Source organism: Ranitomeya imitator, chromosome 2 (assembly GCF_032444005.1).
Source record: "Ranitomeya imitator isolate aRanImi1 chromosome 2, aRanImi1.pri, whole genome shotgun sequence".
Lineage (NCBI taxonomy): Eukaryota > Metazoa > Chordata > Amphibia > Anura > Dendrobatidae > Ranitomeya > Ranitomeya imitator.
The window spans coordinates 636,057,643-636,076,559 of NC_091283.1; the positions used below are offsets into that span (position 1 = coordinate 636,057,643).

An 18,917-nucleotide genomic window follows, 5' to 3' on the forward strand; every position below is an offset into this window, starting at 1 on the left:
TATATTTATCATGTAGCTATGCACAAGCACTTTGGGTGACTTTGGTAATTATTATTGTTGCATAGCCTTCCAAACAGCCCAGACTTGCCTTGCCATACGCTTGCTCAGCATCCCTGTCTGTCTAGGGTGGGATACAGTGATCAAGTGTCACCAGGGTGCAGAGTATATTGGATATTGTTATGTGTCGCTGTACGATACCTTTTTTCTAAATAATAAAATGAATTGATGTTTTGCCACAAAGCTCCTGATTCTCGTATAAAGCTACTAACCATCTCCTACCTTTATGCTGTAGGCACAGGACACGCCATTGGTGCACAGCAGGTGCAGACCCCCGCAATGGGACCCCTAGCCCATTATCAGGGAAAAGGTGGGCATTCATTGGTATGGGAGGGCTGACCACCTCTTCACTGACAGCAGCAGATACAGGGGGTCCTTCTGGTGAGACCTGCACCTTCTACACATTGATGGAGTATCCTGGGCATATGACCTGACTAGAAGATGGGAACACCTCATTAATGTGGAGATAGTGTTCACAGATAGGCCAGTAGTAAAGACAAACCCCTAGCAGTGTTCAGCTTGCGGTCACCTCAGGATTGCAGTGCCTCTCCTATATACTGTCTCCTATGCTGTGACTGGCAGCCGCCATTTTGTCGGAGCCTGTAAAGCGCTCGCTATAGAGCCAGCCGTTCTTTCCCCTCTCGTAAATGCCATTCCCCGCGTCCACCAATCACAGCCTCGCTTCTCGTCAGGAACCAAGCAGAGCTCGAAAACCACCGAAGGGGGCGGGGATAACGCTAGACGCAAATCAGAAGCGAGGAGGAACGCCGCTGCTATTGACGTCACTCTCGGTAACGTCCAATAGGAGGTGACTAGGCCCGAGAGCTAGTTGAGTGAAGTCCAGGGGAAACGCGAACGACCGGAGGCTACAGCGGAGAGGACTAACCGCAACACGTCGCGATAGACTCCCGGATTATATGTGGGAGGGGCCTGGAAACTGCATCTCCACCCTTTAATTGCCAGGTGAGAATAGCAAAATGGTGTTCCGGGCGTTCCGCTCCCGGTTGTCATTTCGACCCGGATTTGGTGCAAATATCACGAGCTCGGCTACTCCCTGTGTGATTGTGTTACCTGTACTGTGACTGTACTGTGACTGTGGCGCCTGGTGTCGAGATGGGCTGCGTGGCGGTCTGTGGAGGCAGGAGTGGACGTGTGTGATTTCCTGTCTGTGTGTCCTGCCCGTCTATACATCGCCCAGCACCCGTGCCCCGATCGCCCTGCACCCGTGCCCCGATCGCCCAGCACCCGTGCCCCGATCGCCCTGCACCCGTGCCCCGATCGCCCAGCACCCGTGCCCCGATCGCCCAGCACCCGTGCCCCGATCGCCCAGCACCCGTGCCCCGATCGCCCAGCACCCGTGCCCCGATCGCCCAGCACCCGTGCCCCGATCGCCCTGCACCTGATCACTACAGATTAGCCGCCCCCTTTGATGTTCCCAGACATGGGCTTAGATACTGGTGGTGCCAGTGTGCCCCGATCGTCCTGCACCCGTGCCCGGCAGCACCTGTGCCCTACAGATAAGCCGCCCCCTCTGATGACCCCTGACATGAGCTTAGCTACATGGATATTAGACCCATTACCCTGGTGGTGCCACTATGCCCTGATCACCCACTACCTGAGCCTGGTTTATTTCCCTGGCAGTACCAGTGTATGGCCTAGATCGGGTATTGGGGTAGGTCGCCAACGCTCTCCTCCTGGTATTGACCTGTACCTATTTCCCATTTCTCTTCCCCCAGCTCCCCACCCCATGCATCACCATGGTCCCCCCTCCCTCCCTCCCCAATATCTATTTTTCCTGAAGGCTCCTCACATGGAGAGAACGTGCCAGTGCCCCCTATCTTCCCGCTGCACCTCTCCCATACGCGTGCTGCTTGCTCTACACATCAAAACCTATGTGGTCGCATTGCTCACAGATCTAATTTTTGTGATTGGGTTGTCGGACTGGATTGTCAGGTTTGTGGTCAATACTTATTGGTGTTCCCTGGTCTCGCAGGGCACGGTGCCAGCTGGGTACAACCCCTTTACTTACTGTATCATGTAATGTTCTGCAATATTCCTATATACAGCTGCTACAACATGTAACCCTTGAACGGAGCTGCCCCATGTGTGGCGGCTGCTACCAGCTCTGATTCAGGAGAATAGCCGCTGTTCTGCAGGACCTGGCAGCTACGCAGGGAGTAAATGATTAAATCTAGTTGTGGGTGGGGTTCTTGGAGTCGGACCCCCACATATTTCATATTAGTCACCTATTGTAAATATCTTGTGACCAGACAACCCCTTTAAGACTGTCTACTGTACAATGTCGCTAACTACCTCTCCCAGACAGCAGAGACAGAGGCCTTAGGAAAAGTAACAATGTAAGGGAAGAGTGGAGGGGTCGTCCATGGCCGCCAGGTTGTAGGTGTTCCCAAGCCTTCCCTGGGAGGAGTTGGCCAGGATCAGAGGTGTCTCAATCTTGCCCATTTAGGAGGAGTGTGTTGGTCACGAGCAGCGGGTCATGGCGGTGCCCACATAATTTATTGGGTTGGTCGAGGGACATGTCTCCGGGCGTGTGACTAGCCCCATGGAATATGATGTGGACATGTTTGGCCGGTGGGAAAACGGACAGAACACGTATGACAAACACTGACATGTGAATAAGGCCTAATGGGTGATAAGTCATCGAGCATGGTGGTCCGACACCTGGAACCCACCAAGAATCATATCATGGTCACTACTTATCATGGGAGGGGGGGTGAAAAAGTGTCTGGTAATCGGCGGTATCTCCACTCTGGCTCCTTCTGCTCAGTCTCCTGGGTCTGGTTTTCTGAGATTAAACATAATGTAGCATCGGTGGATTTAGAGGTGATGAAGTCATTATTGCCCTCTACTCCTCCTTGGTCAGACCTCATCTGGAATACTGTGTCCAGTTCTGGGCACCACGTTTTAAGAAAGACCGTGAAAAACTGGAGAAAATTCGGAGAAGAGTGACCAGAATGGCGTTTAGTCTGCAAACCATGTCCTATGAGGAACGGTTACAGGATTTGGGAATGTTTAGCTTGCAAAAAAGAAGACCGAGAGGAGACTTAATAGCTGTCTACAAATATCTGATGGGATGTCACAGTGTAGAGGGATCATTCTCATTTTCACGTGGAAATACGAGAAGCAATGGAATAAAACTGAAAGGGACAAGATGCAGATAAGATATTAGAATTAAAAAAACTTTTTGACAGTGAGGGTGATCATTGAGTGGAACAGGCTGCCAGGAGAGGTGGTGAGTTCTCCTTCAATGGAAGTCTCCAAACAGAGGCTGGACAGACATCTGTCTGAGATGTTTAGTGAATCCCGCTTTGAGCAGGGGGTTGGACCAGATGACCCAGGAGGTCCCTTCCAATTCTTCTTCAACATTCTATAATTTCGGCTGCCTATGCACCTTTAATGAGGGCTAGATTACACAGAATTAGCCCCGATGGGGGCAGATCAATTGATGATAGGATTGTTCTGTCCTGCAAAATCAAGTTGTCAGCAGTGACGTCACCGCTCTGCTTTACGGCGGGCGATTACACAATGCAGGGAAGCTGACACCGGGGGACGCGACAGACATCGGAATGTAAGTATGTAGTGTTTTTTTTTTGTTTTTTTTTTTACAATGGTAACCAGGGTAAACATCGGGTTACTAAGCGCGGCCCTGCGCTTAGTAACCCGATGTTTACCCTGGTTACCCGGGGACTTGGGCATCGTTGGTCGCTGGAGAGCTGTCTGTGTGACAGCTCTCCAGCGACCACACAACGACGAAACAGCGACGCTAGAGCGATCGACATCATTGTCTATATCGCTGCAGCGTCGCTTAATGTGACGGTACCCTTAGTTCTTTGGGTTATCGCTGGTCTGCTTATAGGGGCTGATAATGGGGTGAAGAATGTCCCAACGAAGGCTCATTCACCGATTATCTACCCATCTGAATGCACCAATGGATTATAAGAGTTTCTGGATTATTGGCTGCTGCTGGGTTAAAATCTTTCTCCTATTTTAACAGGAGTGAAAGCTACCACTGAAGCTATCTAATGCTGCGCTGTGACTCATGTATGTGTCATTGTTGTGCTGAAGGCTATGCTTGTCATTCATTAGTACTTTATAATCCTTATAATGGGAGCTATCATAGGGCCGGCTCAGGCTGCATAACTGTTTGCCTAAAAAAGTAGAAATCAGCAACGCAGGGGGATATTCCAACACTGTGTATATACCCTCTGTTAGGATATGGGCAGGGATGCTCTAAAGAACACCACCTGTACGTCAGGTCTCAAGATCTCTCTTTGCTGCCATTCATTCGGTACCTTGCATATATATGATGCGATGGGTCCCCCTTTGGTCAATAGAAAATAGTCATGCAGTAAGTCTTCTGAGGATACATGACAGGTCCTCTCACACTGCTGACCTCTCTGATACTATTGAGGGTGGTATGGAAACTGTACTAAAATGGGCGTAACTGACCCATGACTGTGCCAACACTACACTGCGGACTGAATAGTGTCAGCGCTTACACTAGACTGTGGTCTGTCTGGCGGCAGCCTTTTTAGACCTGTGGAATGACCGGTGGCAGCCTTGACACTGACCTGTGGACTGGGCAGCGGCAGCCTTTCTATTCTGGCCTGTGGACTGACTGGCAGCAGCCTGACACTGACCTGTGGTCTGAGTGGCGGTGGCCTTTCTACTCTGGTCTGTTTACTGACCGGCTTCAGATTTTACACACTGGATTGTGGACTGACTGGTGGCAGCTTCCTACTCTGGCCTGTGGGCTGACGGTGGCAGCTTTCTACTCTGGGTTGCAGATTGACCGGTGGCAGCTTCCTACTCTGGCCTGTGGACTGACCGGTGGCAGCTTCCTACACTGGCCTGTGGACTGACCGGTGGCAGCTTCCTACTCTGGCCTGTGGACTGACCGGTGGCAGCTTCCCGCTCTGGCCTGTGGACTGACCGGTGGCAGCTTCCCGCTCTGGCCTGTGGACTGACCGGTGGCAGCTTCCCGCTCTGACCTGTGGACTGACCGGTGGCAGCTTCCCGATCTGCCCTGTGGACTGACCGGTGACAGCTTCCCGCTCTGGCCTGTGGACTGACCGGTGGCAGCTTCCCGCTCTGGCCTGTGGACTGACTGGTGGCAGCTTCCCGCTCTGGCCTGTGGACTGACCGGTGGCAGCTTCCTACTCTGGCCTGTGGACTGACCGGGGGCAGCTTCCTACTCTGGCCTGTGGACTGACCGGGGGCAGCTTCCTACTCTGGCCTGTGGACTGACCGGTGGCAGCTTCCCGCTCTGACCTGTGGACTTGACCGGTGGCAGCTTCCCGATCTGGCCTGTGGACTGACCGGTGGCAGCTTCCCGATCTGGCCTGTGGACAGACCAGCGGCAGCCGCAGTGAGTATGTGTTACCTCCAGGCTCTGGTTGCTGTGGATCTCTCTACCATCTCCATTGGTCGTTTAGGAATGAGGCCTGCACTGTGCATGTGCTGTATTACGGGGTACACCAGTTTATGATGGGAGATGCCGATATGACTCTTACTTGGAGATGCCAGGGCGGCACATGAGAACAGTATTTTTATCTCTGGAGCCGTTCTTCAGACATATGATCTTGTTAGTAGGAAATCTCTTTTAGCAGTAATTGGCTTTAATGTCGGTCTGCCAGCATGTCGGTGTCTCGTGTCCTGTATGTATTTATTAGGACATTATTTACATCATGGATCGTCTACATAACCGGATAGCGTGGTTCTCCAAGACCTTACCTTTTATAGCTTATCCTAAGGGGGCAGCTGAAACTGCCCACCTCCTGCTTTCCAAGAGCCACATGACCGTGAAACAAAATTATGCCGCCAGGGTGGGCAGAGTGTTGGCCGAGCCAATACCAACCCCCATAGGATAGACCATAAATGATTGGTGGGTTTGAGACCTCTGGGAACCCCACAGATCAGAAGGGAGAAGGGGACTCCATTGTTTTGCCTGTATGAACAAAAATGGGGTCTGATCAGTGGGGTTTTTGGCGATCAGACCCCAAACAGTCAATGATGACCTAAGCTGTGATTTGGCCTGGAGGTAGTAGTCAATGCCTAAAAATCTGCTGATACCTTCTCGACTCTTCCCTTTTATTCTCTCTGAGAATCTTGTGTACAATATTTCCCAATGTTGCACACTGGGGTTGTACTTTTGCAACTTCTGGGGAGTCCTATACTATTGCTCTTGACGGTAGATTTCCCACCAGCACTTTGAGTCTCCTCCGGTCTTCCCAGCAGCAGTTTAGTAAGCTCCGGGAGATCAAAGAGAGAGCGGAGCTGAGCGATTAGCAGACACTTGGGGAGGAGAAGACACGGTCCAGGGACACCCAGAAGACTGGAGGCGATAGCTCCTGCAACAAACCATGTCATACTGGTTCGTTAGGGCTGCAAATTGTTCTACCCCAGGGCACAGTATATGATTGATGGGTTAATGGGTGATAGTTGTGTGCACGCTCCGCTGGTCCTATCACAGGGCCTCTAGTGCAGTGTGTGCTTGTCCGCCGCGTGCCCTGAAGAGGGTGCTACCACCCAAGCTTGACCTGGGATCACGGGAACCTTGGACAACCACGTACAAACATACTGGAACCACAGAGGCTTTGGAGGATAGCAGTGTGGAGATGTGTTCTCTTTTGAAAATGAATTTTATTTCAGAAGTCTTATCCCAACCATGGGAGACAGCCACAATGGGTTTGGGGGAGTACCCTCGGGACCACCTTTTTCCGAAATCCTTTCCAACAGCTGAAACTCTGGAAAGCTGCAGGTAGCAGAGGCCACTGCTGGAGAAATGTGGCATTCCAGTATACTCATAGTCTGCTCTTTATAGTGGCTCTCCACTCTGGCTTAATAGAGAGGAGTATTGTACTGCCATTCCCAGGTGCCATGGCTGTGACGTGCGGTAATCTGGGTGCACTCCGAGGCTTGCAGCCATATGCACTGATTACCTACAGATGTCACCTTGCATGGAAGTGATTACATTGTTAGCTCTGGATTCCCTCTCCTGTTTTCCAGGGTATTAAAGGAAATCTGTCACCAGGTTTCTGCAATATAATCTGAGAGCAGCATGATGTAGGGACAGAGAGCTCCTTATTCCACTGATGTGTCACCTTCTGGGCTGGCTGCTGCAGTTTTGATACAAATCACTGTATTTGCTGCAGTGCTCAGAATGCTGAGCTCTGTATAACCCCGCCCACACCACTGATTGGCTGCTCTTTCTGTGTATATTGTACATTGAAAAGACCTCTATGTCCCGTCTTAATTCAATTCTATGGCACTTCAAGCCTTTAATAACCAACAAAAAGCGGACTTATATCTCATTAGCTGCAAGAAGAGAACCATATATAAAAACACATTTCTTTATTTTGAAAATTAAAATCCACAAGGCAGAAAAAAACATCACAAAAACAGAGTGTGTAGAAGGACACGATACATAGCATTCCATATAAACATATAGCAGCATTCAGGAATATACTTTCACTTCAGGTGGAATAATATCATGTACTGTTTTAATTTATTAATAAAGGTTAAATAACCATATCAGTACATCCACTATATATAATCTGGTATAAAGTATTGAATTTTTTTTTAGGTCCCATTAAAGGTCATCTATTTATGCAAAGTGCATATCATTAGGGGTAACATTAATCCCAGATATTATGCCATTACGGTACCATATACTATATATATACCATGCATAGAGAATAACTCATAATAACCAGATCCTATGTAATAAAAGCCATTCCGGGTTCTGTATAAGGTATAATAGTCACATGCAGAGTAGTAAATACCTGAGACAAGTTGTGACCCAGAGGACCAAATAAAGTGCGAGGTGCCAACTGTACTTGCCTTCCTGATGCGCCCCGACGCAATATAATCTGAGAGCAGCATGATGTAGGGACAGAGAGCTCCTTATTTCACCGACGTGTCACTTTCTGGGCTGGCTGCTGCAGTTTTGATACAAATCACTGTATTATTTGCTGCAGTGCTCAGAATGCTGAGCTCTGTATAACCCCGCCCACACCACTGATTGGCTGCTCTTTCTGTGTATATTGTACATTGGTAGAAAGCTGCCAATCGATGGTGGGGGGCGGGGTTACATTGAGCGGGAGGACTACATGGCACAAGACACCTAGTCCTATAGTGATAGTCTCCTGCTGATATAACACTGATGTAATTGAATCAACAACACCAAGTCCCAGGCGCCCTGGTCTGGACAGTCGCCTATTAGCCAGAGTGGACTAGCAGCTGCAAAGTGAACCTACGAATCATTAGAGACTCAACCCATGGACTATCCAGCACTGCGAAGATGAGAAATCTGACTGTAGGAAAGACATTAAAGTGACACATGGAAAGTGCCGGAATAAAAGCATTGTAAAGGGCAAACAAGCTTCTTATGAACCTGGTGGTTGATTCATGGTGCCCGATCTACACGCAGCATGTATCAGACATTGGTTTTGTCATTTCAGCCAGGTATGTTTCACTATGGAAAGCTGCAGTGTTTCAAGGAAAAAATACTTTTAAAATGCGTGTATGGACTAAGCTGCACGGGAGACTAGTCCTAAAGGCTTCTCCATACCCTGCTCCCTGTGCGTGACCGCTCTCTCCTAATATACACATAGGGAGCCAAGTGTAGTCTCAGACAAGCCTCTAATTACTAGGAGGTGTTGTACATCTCAAGCTGTGCTTGAAGAATTTTAGCCACAATCATTTATTTTTATGCTTTTTTTTTTTTTACAAAACTTTGCTAAGAAGTGAATGGATTCCACACCGACATTGTGCAGTCCATGCAAGAGACAGGGTATTTTATGTAGCTGGAACACTGTTGGGAGTAATGAGCCAGCTGTGCGTTTTACAATCCACGGCATGTCCAGTATTAGGCTGCCGTCACACTATCAGTATTTGGTCAGTATTTTACATCAGTATTTGTAACCCAGAACCAGGGGTGGAACAAATAGAGGAAAAGTATAATAGAAACATATGCACCACTTCGGTATTTATCACCCACTCCTGGTTTTGGCTTACAGATACTGAGGTAAAATACTGACCAAATACTGATAGTGTGACGGCAGCCTTTGTCTGCATTCTGCTCCAAAAAGCCACGGATTAGCACTACTCAATCTAGTAAGGCTAATCGACATGGGGTTCTGCAGGCGCTGTTGTCAGTCGGTCGGTGTCCTTTTTGATGGGTCAGTCTATATAAAAGGGACTGACTCCGGAAATGTATAATAAATTGGGTTCAGTAGTACAGTGCAGGATGTGCTGTAAATGGTTTCATACAAATTTGGCAAAGTTATGAAATATCATATAAATGTTTGTTCTGTTCCTGATCTAAGAATCTCGGTTTTTAGTTGAGATGAATCTGTTCTGCACTTCATGTGCTTAGTCGTGAGGCAGTGCTGTAATGTCAGGGTATGTACATGCTCCGTAGTGAGGCAGTGCTGTGAGGTCGGAGTATGTACATGCTCAGTAGTGAGGCAGTGCTGTGGGGTCGGGGTATGTACATGCTCAGTAGTGAGGCAGTGCGGTGGAGTCGGGGTATGTACATGCTCAGTAGTGAGGCAGTGCGGTGGAGTCGGGGTATGTACATGCTCAGTAGTGAGGCAATGCTGTGGACTCTGGGTATGTACATGCTTAGTAGTGAAGCAGTGCTGTGGAGTCGGGGTATGTCCATGCTCAGTAGTGAGGCAATGCTGTGGGGTCGGGGTATGTACATGCTCAGTAGTAAGGCAGTGCTGTGGGGTCGGGGTATGTACATGCTCAGTAGTGAGGCAGTGCTGTGGAGTTGGGATATGTACATGGTCAGTAGTGAGGCAGAGCTGTGGAGTCGGGGTATGTACATGCTCAGTAGTGAGGCAGTGCTGTGGGGTCGGGGTATGTACATGCTCAGTAGTGAGGCAGTGCTGTGGAGTCGGGGTATGTACATGCTCAGTAGTGAGGCAGTGCTGTGGAGTCAGGGTATGTACATGCTCAGTAGTGAGGCAGTGCTGTGGAGTTGGGATATGTACATGGTCAGTAGTGAGGCAGAGCTGTGGAGTCGGGGTATGTACATGCTCAGTAGTGAGGCAGTGCTGTGGGGTCGGGGTATGTACATGCTCAGTAGTGAGGCAGTGCTATGGAGTCAGGGAAACTGAGGAGTAGGACGTTTGGCTTACCCACCCCATAGCCCTGGTCATGGGTTCCAATTTGGGCCTTGGATTTCGAACTTTGATTCTATAAAAATATAAAACATGGTTGTTACATTGAGGGATGTAACTTTACATGTGTTGCATCATTACACTCCAGTATCACTCATTCTGTTTTGTCAACCTTCTCGGGGCAGGAAGATGCAGTCAGTCCCATCATTGTACTGCTCTAGGCTGGGTTCACACAGGATCCAGCAGGGCATATACTGTAGATGTTTTTGGTGAAACAGCAAAGAGTTATTAACAAGCTCTGCCATTTACTCTGGTGGATCTGCTGGCTTAGGTTTTGCTATTTTTTATGGGGACTCACCCTTAAAGGAAATATGTTACCAGGATTATGCTACCTAATCTGAAAACATAGAAGATCGGAGGAAACAGGAGTATTTAGGGTTAAAAAATAGTAAGCTTTATTACAAAAACATATCAAGTCATATAAATATATTCCAAAAAGTGATACTAAAACCGGATGATGTGCCAGATCAATAGCGCCACCTATGCCCCAATAGTACATAATACATAGTGAGAGGTAAAGGGGAAAGTATGTTCCCAAAAAAAAAAAAAAAAAAAAATCTATGTTCTGACCAAGTGGTCAAAAATGTGCAAATATGCAGCAGGAACAACACTAACCAAAGGATAGATGGGGGAAGTGGCACTAGATCGCATCCAAGAGCGCCCCAACGTACGTTTCGCTTTTTAGTATGTCAGCTTCATCAAGTATTTTATCAGCAGGAGATTATCACTAGAGGACCACTTGGCCTTCTGCCAGGTAGTCAAACCATGCCCCACCCACTGATTGGCAGCTTTCTACCTATGAACAATGTACACGGCTGCCAACCAGTGGTGTGGGCAGGGTTATACAGAGCTCATCAATCAGAGAACTGGCAGATCTGAGGCATATAAAACTGATTTTATCAAAACTAATACATGCAAACCAGTAAGTTACATATCATTGGAATAAGGGTCTCTGCCCCTACATTATGCTGTGCTCAGATGGGGTAGCAAAAACCTGGTACAGATTCCCTTTAAGACCCCATTAAACCACTGTTTTACCGAGGGTTTCAGGAGTCAGATCACCACAACCTGGGGTAAAATTAAAATTTTCAATTGAGACACGCACTGATCGGCAGATCAGGGAATTTTCACCCCAGTTACAAAATGGTGTGACCGCCACTCCATTCATTCTCTTTGGGGCTGCGGGAAAAGGCTGAGAAAAGAACTGAGCAGCCCCATATTAAATGAGCGGACCAGTGGCCGAGCATGCACATTGTCGCTCCATTCTAACTGGGACAAACGGTTCAAGAATATCCATGTCGGCAGTAAGACCGCTCGACACTGAAGATGCCGCGGCTCGAAAACTGCGTAAAAAAACAAAACAAAAAAAAACAGGTTACGGTTTTTAATTGCATGTGGGGCGAGAAGGCTTCTGGTCGGAAACAAAAATTCAACTATTCATCTTGTTTTTTCTTTCTCCAGCAACTTTACACTTTTTTTCCTATTTTTTTTTCTATTATAACCACGTAGTGTATTGCACAGCTACGTGGTGTATTGCACAGGCACGTAGTATATTTCAGAGCCACGTAGTATATAGCAGAGCCACGTAGCATATTGTAGAGCCACGTAGTATATTGCACAGCCCACGTAGTATATTGCCCAGCCCACGTAGTATATTGCACAGCCACGTAGTATATTGCACAGCCCACGTAGTATATAACAGTCACGTAGTGTATTGCACAGCTACGTAGTGTATAACAGAGCCCACGCAGTATGTAACACAGCCCACGTAGTATATAGCAATGTGGGCACTATATGCGTGGTTAAAAAAGACTTAAAATAAAAAATAAACATATACTCACCCTCCGAAGGCCCCTTGAAGTCCTGGCGCCTGTGTGCACGCGGCAGCTTCCGGTCCCAGGGTTGGTATGAGCGCAGGACCTGTGATGACGTCGCGGTCACATGGCCGTGATGTCATGGCAGGTCCTTTTCGCATAGCATCCTTGGCACCGGAACCTGCCGCTTGCACTGCCGAGTACAGCGCGCGACGTCGGAGGGTGAGAATAACGTTTTTTTTAATTATTCTTATTTGTAACATTAGATCTTTTTACTATTGAAGCTGCATATGCAGCATCAATAGTAAAAAGTTGATCACACAGGGTTAATTGTTGCGTTAACGCTGCCATTAACCCTGTGTGAGGGCTGACTGGACCGGAGTATGGAGCGGGCACTGACTGCGGGGAGGAAAGAGTGGCCATTTTGCTGCCGGACTGTGCTCGTCGCGCAATGGTCGTGGGCGTTTTGCCACGACCAGTCAATGACTTGGATTTCCATGACAGACAGAATATCTGAGACAGACAGACAGAAGTGACCCTTAGACAATTATATAGTAGATAGATAGATAGAGATATATAGATATGTAAGCAATATCTCAAGACATCAGTCAAGGAGTTAAAGCTTGGGTGCAAATAGGTCTTACAAAAGAAAGTTTAGACCAGGTAGACTTTCAAAGTTGTGGCAAAGTGGCTGACATAACACACCAGTCTGAGGTCTCTCATACAGACAAATCTGATCTCATGCTTTGCACTGAGGAGGGGTAACACCCTGAAACACGTGTCAGCAAATTGAGATTCTGGTTTGGCTTTTATCCTAAGTCACATGGCAAGGGTCGATAAAGGGTCAATGCTGACTTTTAGGATTGTTGCTTCCAATAGGTGGCACTAGAACTCTAGTCATCTTTCTTTCTGAAGAGATAATTTACATATAACAAAGTGAAGGTAATCGAGTGGTCATCACAAAGCCCAGACCTCAATCCCGTATGGGCAGAACTGCCAGCGAGTGTGAGCGCGGAGGCTGAAAATCTGGCTCAGCTACACCAGTTATGTCAGAAGAATGAGCCAAAATTCCAGCATCTTGTGGAGAATATGGACACATCCTCTATGTAAAATTGCAATAAATATTACTGAACTCCAACTGCAAATTAGGTTTATTAGTAACATTTACACACTTTCTGCTTTTGCAATAAGCCAATGAAACAAGAACAATTGAAATAGCTGAGCAGAACGAATATAACGAGTGGTTTCTCCAAATTCTGCACGTAGTGCCACCTTTACTGATTACTGCCGTCTCAGTTACAACAGTCATTTGCTGCAGGTTATAACAGCCTGAGTACTAAAAACGCTTGTCATGGAGGAGTGATCCATTTTGAGAATGCAGTTATCAGTAAAATGTCATTTTGGGTGGACTTTGGAGAAACCACATGCATGGATGGATGATTAGCGTTTCAGCACTTCAGGAACTGCAGCTCGCATTTAATCCATGGACTTGTGTTTCCCGTCTCTATTGCAGCTGCTATGAAAGTGGGGAAGGTGGGGCGCAGCACCTAGGAGGGTATAGGTGCTTGGTGGAGGATTTAGCCGTTAACCTGTTCTGCGATCTAGTAACGATTTTTCCATCTGGAGCTGTAGAACCGCCCAGAACCATTTATGCGGCTCATTATCTTTCATATGCCTTCTCTAACATTGCTTTGGACTTAAATTATAAGTTATATAGGTTTCTCTGTGGGATCTGTAGCTGGAGGGTCCTAGGCTAAAACCTAAGAAGAATGTAGAAGCTACTGGCACAAAAACATCCACATATTCTCCAGTGAAGGAGGGGGGATTGGAACCATGTAAAATGAATTTTAAGGGGGTTTAGCCCCTTTATAGAGCAATTGCAGGACACCTGTCTGCACACACAGCATGCACAGTGCCAGGCCTCTTCTTGCACTTTCCCTTTGCTGTATGTGAATGACTAAGGCTACGTTCACATTAGCGTTGCGCCGGTGGCAGCCGCGGCGACGCATGTTTCATGCACCCCTATATTTAACATGGGGGGCGCATGGACATGCGTTGCTCTTGCGTTTTGTGACGCATGCGTCACTGGCGCAACTGTCAGGGCGCAGAGGATGCTGCATGATGCAGTTTTTTCTGCGCCAAAAATCATGCAAAAGTGAACGCATGCGTCACAAAACGTTGCGTTGTGCATGCGTTTACATTTACGTTGTGCGTTGCGTCGCCGACGCTGCACCGCACAACGCAAATGTGAACGTAGCCTTACATGGGGAAGGATACTTGCATAGAGTATATACAGTAGATTACACATTTACATTGGCACTGCTATAGGTAGTATAATAAGTGCTGGGCTAAGTGCCAGCAGGAAGATCCAGCTAGCTGTCAAACAAGCCTGGACATAGCTGTGAAAAGCTCTGAGTTGGAGTTTTTGGCTTTTTTCCATCAGACCATGAAGGTACTTGCTTTACTTGTTTTACTCAATCTTGCACTGCGAGTACTAATGAAAAAAACACCTACTTCAGGCTAAAAGTCATAAATCGGATGATACAGTGCAATTTCCACACTTGTAGCTTTCTGTCTCTGGCTGGTTTGTGTGTTGTGTGCGGTTTCTGCCTGTGTGTAGCATGGCTTACTATATCACTGTTCCCTCTTCTCTCCGGCTGGTTTGTGTGTTGTGTGCGGTTTCTGCCTGTGTGTAGCATGGCTTACTATATCACTGTTCTCTCTTCTCTCCGGCTGGTTTGTGTGTTCCGTGCTATTTCTGCCTGTATGTAGCATGGCTTACTATATCACTGTTACCTCTTCTCTCCGGCTGGTTTGTGTGTTCCGTGTTATTTCTGCCTGTATGTAGCATGGCTTACTATATCACTGTTACCTCTTCTCTCCAGCTGGTTTGCGTGCTGTTTCTGCCTGTATGTAGCATGGCTTACTATATCACTGTTCTCTCTTCTCTCCGGCTGGTTTGTGTGTTGTGTGCGGTTTCTGCCTGTATGTAGCATGGCTTACTATATCACTGTTCTCTCTTCTCTCCAGCTGGTTTGTGTGTTCCGTGCTATTTCTGCCTGTATGTAGCATGGCTTACTATATCACTGTTCTCTCTTCTCTCCGGCTGGTTTGTGTGTTCCGTGTTATTTCTGCCTGTATGTAGCATGGCTTACTATATCACTGTTACCTCTTCTCTCCAGCTGGTTTGCGTGCTGTTTCTGCCTGTATGTAGCATGGCTTACTATATCACTGTTCCCTCTTCTCTCCGGCTGGTTTGTGTGTTGTGTGCGGTTTCTGCCTGTATGTAGCATGGCTTACTATATCACTGTTCTCTCTTCTCTCCGGCTGGTTTGTGTGTTCCGTGCTATTTCTGCCTGTATGTAGCATGGCTTACTATATCACTGTTCCCTCTTCTCTCCGGCTGGTTTGTGTGTTGTGTGCGGTTTCTGCCTGTATGTAGCATGGCTTACTATATCACTGTTCTCTCTTCTCTCCGGCTGGTTTGTGTGTTCCGTGTTATTTCTGCCTGTATGTAGCATGGCTTACTATATCACTGTTACCTCTTCTCTCCAGCTGGTTTGCGTGCTGTTTCTGCCTGTATGTAGCATGGCTTACTATATCACTGTTCCCTCTTCTCTCCGGCTGGTTTGTGTGTTGTGTGCGGTTTCTGCCTGTATGTAGCATGGCTTACTATATCACTGTTCTCTCTTCTCTCCGGCTGGTTTGTGTGTTCCGTGCTATTTCTGCCTGTATGTAGCATGGCTTACTATATCACTGTTCTCTCTTCTCTCCGGCTGGTTTGTGTGTTCCGTGCTATTTCTGCCTGTATGTAGCATGGCTTACTATATCACTGTTCTCTCTTCTCTCTGGCTGGTTTGTGTGTTTCGTGCTATTTCTGCCTGTATGTAGCATGGCTTACTATATCACTGTTCTCTCTTCTCTCCAGCTGGTTTGTGTGTTGTGTGCTGTTTCTGCCTGTGTGTAGCATGGCTTACTATATCACTGTTCTCTCTTCTCTCCGGCTGGTTTGTGTGTTGTGTGCGGTTTCTGCCTGTGTGTAGCATGGCTTACTATATCACTGTTCTCTCTTCTCTCCGGCTGGTTTGTGTGTTGTGTGCGGTTTCTGCCTGTATGTAGCATGGCTTACTATATCACTGTTCTCTCTTCTCTCCGGCTGGTTTGTGTGTTGTGTGCGGTTTCTGCCTGTGTGTAGCATGGCTTACTATATCACTGTTCTCTCTTCTCTCCGGCTGGCTTGTGTGTTCCGTGCTATTTCTGCCTGTATGTAGCATGGCTTACTATATCACTGTTCTCTCTTCTCTCTGGCTGGTTTGTGTGTTCCGTGCTATTTCTGCCTGTATGTAGCATGGCTTACTATATCACTGTTCTCTCTTCTCTCCGGCTGGCTTGTGTGTTCCGTGCTATTTCTGCCTGTGTGTAGCATGGCTTACTATATCACTGTTCTCTCTTCTCTCCGGCTGGTTTGTGTGTTGTTTCTGCCTGTGTGTAGCATGGCTTACTATATCACTGTTCTCTCTTCTCTCCGGCTGGTTTGTGTGTTGTGTGCTGTTTCTGCCTGTATGTAGCATGGCTTACTATATCACTGTTCTCTCTTCTCGCCGGCTGGTTTGTGTGTTGTGTGCGGTTTCTGCCTGTATGTAGCATGGCTTACTATATCACTGTTCTCTCTTCTCTCCGGCTGGCTTGTGTGTTCCGTGCTATTTCTGCCTGTATGTAGCATGGCTTACTATATCACTGTTCTCTCTTCTCTCCGGCTGGTTTGTGTGTTGTGTGCGGTTTCTGCCTGTATGTAGCATGGCTTACTATATCACTGTTCTCTCTTCTCTCCGGCTGGCTTGTGTGTTCCGTGCTATTTCTGCCTGTATGTAGCATGGCTTACTATATCACTGTTCTCTCTTCTCTCCGGCTGGTTTGTGTGTTGTGTGCTGTTTCTGCCTGTGTGTAGCATGGCTTACTATATCACTGTTCCCTCTTCTCTCTGGCTGGTTTGTGTGTTGTGTGCGGTTTCTGCCTGTGTGTAGCATGGCTTACTATATCACTGTTCTCTCTTCTCTCTGGCTGGTTTGTGTGTTCCGTGCTATTTCTGCCTGTGTGTAGCATGGCTTACTATATCACTGTTACCTCTTCTCTCCAGCTGGTTTGCGTGCTGTTTCTGCCTGTATGTAGCATGGCTTACTATATCACTGTTCTCTCTTCTCTCCAGTTGGTTTGTGTGTTACGTGCTGTTTCTGCCTGTGTGTAGCATGGCTTACTACAGGTCCTTCTCAAAAAATTAGCATATAGTGTTAAATTTCATTATTTACCATAATGTAATGATTACAATTAAACTTTCATATATTATAGATTCATTATCCACCAACTGAAATTTGTCAGGTCTTTTATTGTTTTAATACTGATGATTTTGGCATACAACTCCTGATAACCCAAAAAACCTGTCTCAATAAATTAGCATATTTCACCCATCCAATCAAATAAAAGTGTTTTTTAATAACAAACAAAAAAACCAACAAATAATAATGTTCAGTTATGCACTCAATACTTGGTCGGGAATCCTTTGGCAGAAATGACTGCTTCAATGCGGCGTGGCATGGAGGCAATCAGCCTGTGACACTGCTGAGATGTTATGGAGGCCCAGGATGCTTCAATAGCGGCCTTAAGCTCATCCAGTGTGTTGGGTCTTGCGTCTCTCAACTTTCTCTTCACAATATCCCACAGATTCTCTATGGGGTTCAGGTCAGGAGAGTTGGCAGGCCAATTGAGCACAGTAATACCATGGTCAGTAAACCATTTACCAGTGGTTTTGGCACTGTGAGCAGGTGCCAGGTCGTGCTGAAAAATGAAATTTTCATCTCCATAAAGCATTTCAGCCGATGGAAGCATGAAGTGCTCCAAAATCTCCTGATAGCTAGCTGCATTGACCCTGCCCTTGATGAAACACAGTGGACCAACACCAGCAGCTGACATGGCACCCCACACCATCACTGACTGTGGGTACTTGACACTGGACTTCAGGCATTTTGGCATTTCCTTCTCCCCAGTCTTCCTCCAGACTCTGGCACCTTGATTTCCGAATGACATGCAAAATTTAATTTCATCAGAAAAAAGTTCTTGGGACCACTTAGCAACAGTCCAGTGCTGCTTCTCTGTAGCTCAAAAGTGGCTTTACCTGGGGAATGCGGCACCTGTAGCCCATTTCCTGCACACGCCTGTGCACAGTGGCTCTGGATGTTTCCACACCAGACTCAGTCCACTGCTTCCTCAAGTTCCCCAAGGTCTGGAATCGGTCCTTCTCCACAATCTTCCTCAGGGTCCGGTCTCCTCTTCTCGTTGTACAGCGTTTTCGGCCACATTGTTTCCTTCCAACAGACTTACCATTGAGGTGCCTTGATACAGCACTCTGGGAACAGCCTATTTGTTGAGAAATTTCTTTCTGGGTCTTACCCTCTTGCTTGAGGGTGTCAATGATGGCCTTCTTGACATCTGTCAGGTCGCTAGTCTTAAGGTACCGTCACACATAGCGACGCTGCAGCGATACCGACAACGATCCGGATCGCTGCAGCGTCGCTGTTTGGTCGCTGGAGAGCTGTCACACAGACCGCTCTCCAGCGACCAACGATCCCGAGGTCCCCGGTAACCAGGGTAAACATCGGGTAACTAAGCGCAGGGCCGCGCTTAGTAACCCGATGTTTACCCTGGTTACCATCCTAAAAAGTAAAAAAAAACAAACACTACATACTTACCTACCGCTGTCTGTCCTCGGCGCTCTGCTTCTCTGGTCTGGCTGTGAGCGCCGGGCAGCCAGAAAGCAGAGCGGTGACGTCACCGCTCTGCT

The 18,917-nt window shown here is 47.5% G+C and overlaps 1 protein-coding gene across 1 annotated transcript in view; it reads left to right on the forward strand.

The window, feature by feature from the left end:
- The first annotated feature begins 841 nt into the window (after nucleotides 1–841).
- Nucleotides 842–18,917, forward strand: part of ZDHHC5 (zinc finger DHHC-type palmitoyltransferase 5) — a 55,995-nt gene continuing 37,919 nt past the window's right edge. Inside the window, exon 1 of the mRNA XM_069752684.1 lies at nucleotides 842–1,020. The gene's annotated coding sequence lies outside the window, so the exon portion shown is untranslated. The remainder of the gene's footprint in view (nucleotides 1,021–18,917) is intronic.